The following is a 9,116-nucleotide window of genomic DNA, read 5'->3' as shown; positions in this document are numbered from 1 at the left end:
GGTTCCTTCTGAACACTCTCGATCTCACGCGCTGCATCCAGTACGGCGTCGTGAGTCGTAAGTGCTCTACCAGCCAGAGCCAACCTGATATACTTGTCCAGACCTTTCTAGAACGGTGCTTCCTGATAGTGGGGTCTGTAACCAAGTGGGGAGCATATCGGCTCAAAGAAAAAAACCCGGCCTCGTACTCGTCGACTGATCCACCCCCTTGCTTGAGCTCGACAAATCTACGCAGGAGCTCATCTCGAGCCGACTGAGGAAAATACTTCCTATTGAAGCGATCCGTGAACGTCTCCCACAGAATCGGCCTCTCCAGGTGTGTTTTCTCAGCAGTCCACCAGATTCAAGTCATATCTGTGAGCTGGACATCCATAAGGTCCACCCACTCTGCAGGAGCAATGCGGGTCACCGTAAGGATAGTCTCGGTAACCTTCAGAAACTCTTCTGCTGCTAGAGGTCCTTCGGCACCAGAGAAAGAATGAGGTCGCATATACCGAAACTCCCTAACACCAGGTTCTGTACGAGGAGGAGGCTGATGAGGCTCCCGCTGCAAGTGCCCAGCCAAATGTTGTTAATTCGTCGTCAGTCCCTGAATCATTGCCAAAAGTTAGCGTGGGTCCACTTCGGTAGGCGGGACATTACTACTGGACGGGTTACCATTGTTACGTGTACCCACCATGGTTTTGAAGGGAAGGCAACGATAAGGGCTAAGTATAGTCTTACGGATGAAAACGATATGCGTCTAAATTATTTATTATATTCTCACTGGTAGGAAATCGGGATCGTGACCGGGACTGACCTGCATGGGCCACCACTAAAACCTGTCACGCCCCGCTTCCCAAAATACTAGAGAATCAGAACGTGAACAAGCCCGCGACATATTAGACTGAGGAGAAATAAGTACTAGACCCCTTCTGCTCAATCTAATACGCTAAGCGTCAAGCAAATATAAAGCGAAGGCACAGGTCCCCGATCACAGTAGCGAGAATATAATAAACAACACAGACAGAAAATATACATATCACAACTGAAATATCATCCGAGACACAAAGTTTGGGTCAAACATGCCCTTATTACAAATAGTTCAACTAAAATAAGAAAATACATAGTCCGACAAAATAAGAAGGAAGTACTGCAAAATAACTAAGTTCCTCGAAAGACTAAAGGATAATGTACTACATAAGTAATCTAGTGTCCATCAGTGATTACGTAAAAGAAAAGGCTAAGCTTCCGTCTGTTCTTCTGTTCCACCTGGAAGACACTCCGGCTGTGCATACTCCTGCTCTAATGCATTATCATACTGGACCTGTCCGTCCTCTAAATCTGACGTACACCAGAGAAAACAAGTGTACGTCAGGGTGCATGGCACACGGCAAGATCCCACAAGGCAAGTAGAAACGGTCGTATGACCAATGCAAGAACAATAATAATAACAATAGTAATAATCTAAATAAAATTCACCACTAGAATATAATAATCAGAAGAATCCAAAATCGATCGGGTAACTAGGTCATGCACTTAGCGATCAAACTAATCATCCAAGTAACGAGGTCATACTACTAGTCATTGTATAACAGGTCACTGGTCACATCTCACACAGAGTCAACGCTCCTGTCATCGGATAACTGACTGTTCACAAATCCTCTACGTGCATCCAATCCCGCTACACATGCGGCCTAGAGGACTGCACGCAATCCGTTTCTACCTGGTCCGAACTTCAAACAGAACTCGAGTGACGAAATAAATTTCTCACTGACCAAAGTGATGTACACACTTCACTTTAGCCCTACAAACCAACCCCAGTGGCGACACCAACCACGGGAGCGAGCCTGGAAGATACATCAACAGTCTTATTCGACCACATGAACATTAACTTCCCCATCCCAACTCTCTTGTTTTTCTAAGCTAACATATACACAGGTTTCTAAGTCTTAAACAAGACACACAAGGCCACACTAGTCATGAATTTCTAACGGTTCTCATGCATAACAAAGAGTAATAAATGCAGCTAATCATATACAATAATATCATAGCATACCACAAAATTAAAATTAAGAAACATAAATCATGGAAAAAAATTCATAATAATCCCTTTTCTAAAATAAAACTTTTAAAAATATTTATAAATGTTCTAAAATAATTACTTTTATAAAACTTTCTTAAATTATTGAAATTATTCTAAATTAATACTTATCCTAAAATAAATTCTTTTAAATTATTTATAATTATTCTAAAATAATTCTTTTGTCAAATAAATTCTATTAATTTATTATAAATTATTCTAAAATAATTTTATTTTATTTTATCTTTACAGTATCTATTATCAAAATATTATTTTTAGTACTTTTCAATATCATTCGTCAAATAAATCCGTACAGGTCATCATAGTATATGTATTACAATGTGAATGGTCATACGTTATTGTTCACAGTCCGTTACGTCCATGACAGTTCTATACGTTATAGTTCTCAGTTTAATATGTTCACGACAGTTCTATTTTTGTAACGAGTAATTATTCGGGTAACGAGTTCTTATACATAATTAATCTGTGATCATTCTAAAATTGTACTGAGCAAGAATAGGGATCTTGCCTCGGGGTTTTTGTCGAACTAATCGACTGCGGCGGTTTTAGGCTATCGGCGTCGCCGCGAGGCTGCTGGAGGTGGGCTCGCACGGAGGAGGGCGACGGGTGGACCTGGACTGTGGCGAGCGACGGCGTGGCTATGCTCGGAGACAGAGAGGACAGGGAGAGCGGGGTTCGAGAGGTGGTCGCGGCGTTCGGAGCCGCTGTAGGAGAGGGAGAAGTGTTGCGGGGAGAGGAGAGGGCTTGGATTTTTTTTTTCCAAATAGTTTCAGGTATTTAAACGAAAATAATTAAATAAATAGTTACGGGTATTAAAAAAATTAAACCAATTACGGAATAATTATCTACAAATAAAAACGTACATGTTGTACTAATACAACAGTTGATACGAAATAGTCAAAATATACACATATTGTATAATTAAACGAGAATAAATAATAATAATAATATATTTACTTACATTTAAAATCAAATAATTACGTGATAATTATCTACACGATAAAACGTACCAGTTATGCTAATACGACAGCTGATACGTAATAATTAAAATAATATAATAATTTACACAAATAATACTTAATTAATAATTCAACATAATACAAGAATTAACACGTAGTAGTAATAATAATACGACGTATTATTTAAAATAATACGTAATAGTATGATTAACACAACGGATAAATCCCAGAAATTTTTATTGCACTAAATTAATTTATAAATATCAAAACCATTTAAATAAATATATAATCATATTTTTAAATCATAGAAAATTCTAGAAAATTGAGAAAAATACAATACTCTTTTAAAAATAATATTTAAAATACCAAAAATTTATTTTAACTAATATCAAAATTTTACGATCATTACATGAAATTTCAGCTGCGCACAACAAGTGGTATCAGAGCTCCAGGTTAGACTTGGGAGCTTGTTCGAAGGATTCGTTGTTGGATTCTTATTTGAAGAATTAGATCTACAACATGGATGAAACAAGCACATCGTGATCGTCTCTTACGAAGACGATACATAGTTTGAGCATCAATAACATGAAGATCGATGTTCCGAAGTTTGATGGCAAGATCAATTTCGGTTTGTGGAGGTGCCAGGTGATGGATGCGTTGGACGCTCAAAACTTGGAAGAGACTCTTGAGTTGCAAGAGAAACCTGCAACTAAGTCCCGTTGGTTTTGAAGTCCTAGTAGTCAACAAAGTTGAAGAAGTGTATTGGTAGAAGGTGAAGGTACTGCATTCTGATTTTAGCAGGAGGTACAAGAGGGACCTATTTCTGCATTTGTACCGAGCTCATGGCAATTTGATACACTTCATTGGAGAGGAAACATTGTGACGACGAGATAAGATGATATTTTTGATTGGTTGTTCCTTTCTAGAGGGGTCGACGTTGGTTGTCGAGCATTGGTTCTGGTTTAAAAGGTTTGACATATTTCGGACATCTTAGTCATAGGTCGTCGACTGCTGTATTTGGAGTTATTGGATCTAGTAGAGCTGCTTCAGATTTTGGTTGACATCAGATATTTGGTTACCCAGTATTTGGTCACATCGAGGATGTGAGATTTGATCCGATTACGCGTTTGGGATTCAGAGGCTTATTTGATTATCGATTGGGATCTTATGATTTCGTTCTGAGAAGGTATGTCACTTTTTGACTCTCGGCAAGTAGAGAGTGTTGATTAGGTCGTTTGGATATCGCAGCAGGTGGAGGGTGATGCTACTCCACGTTGGGTGGAGTTTACTCCACATACTCCAGATCATACTGCATCGTTTGGGATTCCAGCTGAGGTGACACAGATTTGGGATCACTTGGATTTGGATGCAGATGATATTGGTGAAGAGTTGCAGACTTTTCTATTTGTTTGAGGGCCTTTGGAGGCCGTTTGGGTGAACTACGTGAAGGCTTGATTCCTTGGGCAAGAGGATACGTAGGCAGTCAGTTTTGATGCAGCCGATTTGGTGAGTAGATACCTACGTTGGGAGAGTGTTCGCACTCCCGTTTGGGTCTCGACTTGTTGTGGATTGAGTCCGTTATCGTGAATCGTTTCACTTCGTACTGGACGCAACAAGTGAGACATTTGGTTTGGTCGGTGTCGGCTCAGTTTTTTGGAAGAAACTTCGTCGAGGTGGAGAATTGTAGAATCAGCGAGAAATTTTGGATCATAACAGGTTTGGAGGCGCAGGAGTCATTTTGGGTGGTGCGCGGTCAACCGCGGCGCAAGGCCGGTCGACCGCGAACGTGCACAAGCCATAGTAGGAGTCTGGATTTGGCGCGGTCGACCGGGAGACCCTGTAGGCAAATTTGGTCTCTGTCACTGGATCGCGGTCGATCGCGAGCTTTGGACGGTCGACCGCTAATCGGGTTAGGGCCTGTTTTGTGTTTCCTGTTCTTATTGGGTTTGGTGTTTGCTATAAATACCAACATACGAATTAGGGTTACTTTGGCTTTGTTTGGAGATTGGTTTGAGGATATTTGGAGCACAGAAAAAAGAGAGATTTTCTGAGCAATTGTTTGAGGGTTTATTTGAAGAGATTAAGAGATTTGTTGGTGGGATTAGTTGATTGGTTTGAGCGTTTTGTAATCTCAGTTTGTACTCTTCTTCTCTATTAGTGAAAACCCAATCCCCTTCTTGCCCCGTGGACGTAGGCAGTTTGCCGAACCACGTAAAACTAGTGTGTTTGGATTTGTACCGTTGTTTTGATTTGTTTGGCCTTTATCTCGATGTTTGTTTGATTTGGTTCTTGAAGCACGCCTGTTTGGTTGTCCCACTTCCGCACCGCACACAACAAGCGGAGGTCTGAGGTCTTGAGGTGAGATCGGAGGTTAATCACAATTCTGAGAGTGGAGGTCTTGGGTTGGGACGTGCTGAATTCTCGAGGTAAAAGCGGAGGATTTTTGAGGGAGAGCGGATGACTTTCCTAATTATTGTTTCCTCAGTTTTATCTTACCCCAAATATTTAGTTTCCCACCTTTATTTTAATATAAATATCTATTTTCTTTTTCAATTTAATTGATATATAATGGGGTTTCAAATAGAAAGAAGAGAACAGGTTATATAATAACCGTTTCAATAAGCCTTAATAACAACAGTTTAATCAACTAACTGTTATTAAAAGAGGCTTTTGTAGTAGTATATTTCGGGAGAAAAAAAAGTCAAAATTTTCAAAAATAAACCTACAAAATTCACAAACATGGAGGATAGAAAGGCTTAAATATGTGTTAAAATGAAGAAATCTGATCACTAAGAAGGTCAGAGGGAATTCTTAACTGCAACCATGCAGCATATTACTGCATTTGGCAGGTTATTATACCATCATCTAATTATACTGTATTTCTTTTACAATTTCGGTTAGACTAAGAAAGAAATCAGTGCGATCATTAAAAACTTAGTACACGTGAAGAGAACAGGCTCTATATGAGACTGAAACAAGACATATAAGAAAAGCCATATCTTATAGAAGGAAACCAGAGCAAAAAGGGAGGTAGATCATATACCAGATGCAAAGCAGGAGAACCAACGACAGATACCAGAAAGGGCAAGAGAGATGCCAATCAAATAAATACCAATAGAGATCAATAAATAGCTAGCAAGACGGGCAGCTCGAGAAGCCAGTAATCAGGACATTTCATATGCTGATTACACTTTGGATCTCATTACCTCTTGCTCATTAACCAAGTGAAGAAAAACTTGTCAATGCTCCTGAAAAAAAGGAACAGAAACTTTAGAAATTTGACTGATCAGATCAATTAGCTTTTAAACATACAAGTTAAGTCCAATTGGATCTTTAGTCAGGACGCAATTCAATTTAATGTTTTTTATTTTTTTCAGCCCGCATATATACCGCATTAACATAGTAACATCAAAAGCCAGATAAGCATCGCCGTGTAGGCATCAAGATTCCTATCAGTCAAACATCGAGATGGACTCATCTACTTGATTAGAGAGAAGAGATGGGTTTTTTTTTTTTGAAAGAAAGAGAGAAGAGATGGTTGGTGGTTGAAAAATCAAGATCAGCAAACCTAGTGCGCATGATTTGCACCTAGGAAAGAAAAGCTAGTGGCCAAGTCCAAGATCCAGTAGACATTAGAAATATTCAGAAAGGCAAACTAAAGTTCACGGTGCTAGTAGGCTCCATGATAGAGATACATTCTTTAACTCTCATAACTTGATCTATTCGATCAACAGCTAAACGAGATGCATATGTATATGTATCCAGAGGACGTGGCACGTCGGTGATCGTATCACCACAGAGAAAGAATGCAAGTTTTCCACACACTTGACCAGCGTACTCAATTAGACAGAAAAGATGATTCGGTAGAAATTAACATGTGGATGTGAACCATAATGGTATATCTAGAAAAGAAAGATTGAGGAACCAAGAAAGTGAAAGGTCCAATAGTAGGGGGAAAAAACATACAAGCTAAGGAAAGTGAGAGGTCCGTAGAGATGCAAGATTTGTATTTTGCCACATGCACCATGATGACCCACAAGATAGTTTCTCAACGAATGGATCTAGTTTGCTAACACTTTAGTAGATCCACAGAATATTCATGAATGGTTCAAAGAATAAACGTTTGGGGATTTATGGAATGGAAACTTTTTTTTAATATTTTTCTAACAAAAACAAAAGTTTTTATTTTGTCGATTTGCTGTTGAGCTTGTACAATAGCATACCTTTACCAGCTATTACTGTGATTGTATATGTAGCGTATACTTGTAAGAAAAGTCCACTTCTGTACTGCACTGATGTTTGAGGTCGGTCCTTAAGAACCCCCACCTTCAACCACAAATAATATTATGCCTTCGAATTTACCCGACCTCTCAGATCCCAACAACCCGTGAAGGTTTTTGAATAGGGAGTTTCAAACCTGATAGACTTATTGGATTGAATGGTGCTGATCCTAACCCTGGCCCATCTTAATACGTATCTTCAATGGGAAGGATTGGATGTGAACGAACCGGTCCCAACCCTAAAATTAACTCGGATCCATGGGTTGAGCCTTAAGTTTAATTTGTGTCGCATGGAAATGGGTATAGGTGCGGGTGCTGGTATGGGTGTGGGTAGGGGTATGAGACACGATAAATTTGTAAAAGATAGGGTAAAAGGACACACACTGACACATATTGGAATTAATAATTACACAAGGTCTTTTTTTCATTTGTGTGTTATGAGAATTAAAATTCCTATAACATTTTTGTCATTCTTTTATTATGAAGATTATAAATTGGAAAAATACGCTCATTTTTTAACTAAATATGCAGACGACACTTTAAAACCATAGTTCTAAACTAAGCATGGGTTGAAACTAACCTGGCCCTTGTTCAACAGTTTGTAGAAAGTGTATGTGAAATGTAAGATATACGTCCAAGAAGTGTATGATGAGTGATTAAATTAAAACATGTAGTATATAATTGAGTACACGTTTAAATATACATATGCATATATTCAACAAGTGTACTAGAATGGTGATTGCCCGATGAGCAAGGGTGGTAAACGAATGAATCAAATCGAATACTAACATGTTCATGTTTGTATTTGTTTAAAACTATCGAATTTAAACCCGAACTCAAATATCCACATCTGGTGTTCTTCGAATTCGAACTCGATTGCTCGGTATTTGATAAATATTCATGAATACTGACGAATATTTATCAATTGTCAAAGTATATTCATTCAGCTAATAAATTTAATTCTTAAATAGTATTTAGATTCATAAATAAAAATTATTTCTTTATAGTTATGATGTATATATATTTAATTTGAATATTTCATTAGAAAACTGATTTAAGATTCTTTAAGGCTCTCAAAATTAGTATATAGAATTTAAGTAGAAAATATAAGTGGGTTGAAGATATAACATCATATGCGTAATAATACAAATTATGAGTGATCAAAATTTAAATGAACATTTGATAAGCAAACTAATAGAATGTACAACAGGTTAAATTCTATTCATTAATGAACTCAAATACTAAAGATTATTTGTTAAGTGTTATTAAATGAACTTCCGAATCGAATATGACCGAATGGTCAGTCAAACAATTAATGAACTATTTGTTAATTATTTGGTTTGTTTCCACCCCTACTGATGAGTACATAATAATCTTACATAACTCAAGAATAAACAAAAGCTAACAATTTTTGCAATCAGCCTACCAGCGTTATAAACACACAAATAGAACACTGCAATTTGGAACATGAAGAATTGTAAATCAATTGGAAAAAACAGTGGTACAGCTAAGCCTTGGATTTACCATTAAATTTCCAACACATTTTCTATTAACTTTGTTTCCCTCGGTTTTATTCAATAAGGCTTGTTGATGTAAATCAAACATAACAAATTAACTTCACGATCAAATTATAAGATTAGATGTTTAGAGCTCCTAGCTCATCCTCTAAATTAAAGCATTCTGGAGGACTATGTATACTTCCATCTCACTAAGAGAAAGAGAAGCCATGAACTTAAAGATAGGTCGGCTTTCGAAAAGGTCAAGTTTTTAACCGGAGGTAGATGAGGTTTAAAA

The 9,116-nt window shown here is 37.8% G+C and overlaps 1 long non-coding RNA gene across 1 annotated transcript in view; it reads right to left on the bottom strand.

Moving 5' to 3' along the window:
* Positions 1,117-9,116, bottom strand: part of LOC109828803 — a 36,315-nt gene continuing 28,315 nt past the window's right edge. The window contains exons 6-7 of the long non-coding RNA XR_002243845.1: positions 6,086-6,290; positions 1,117-1,323 (exon numbers count right to left, since the gene is read on the bottom strand). This is a non-coding gene — a long non-coding RNA (uncharacterized LOC109828803). The remainder of the gene's footprint in view (positions 1,324-6,085; positions 6,291-9,116) is intronic.

This window comes from Asparagus officinalis, chromosome 1 (genome assembly GCF_001876935.1).
Source record: "Asparagus officinalis chromosome 1, Aspof.V1, whole genome shotgun sequence".
Taxonomy (NCBI): Eukaryota; Viridiplantae; Streptophyta; class Magnoliopsida; order Asparagales; family Asparagaceae; genus Asparagus; species Asparagus officinalis.
Note: the sequence above shows the minus strand (reverse complement) of the source record. Positions and strands in the feature narration are given on the sequence as shown.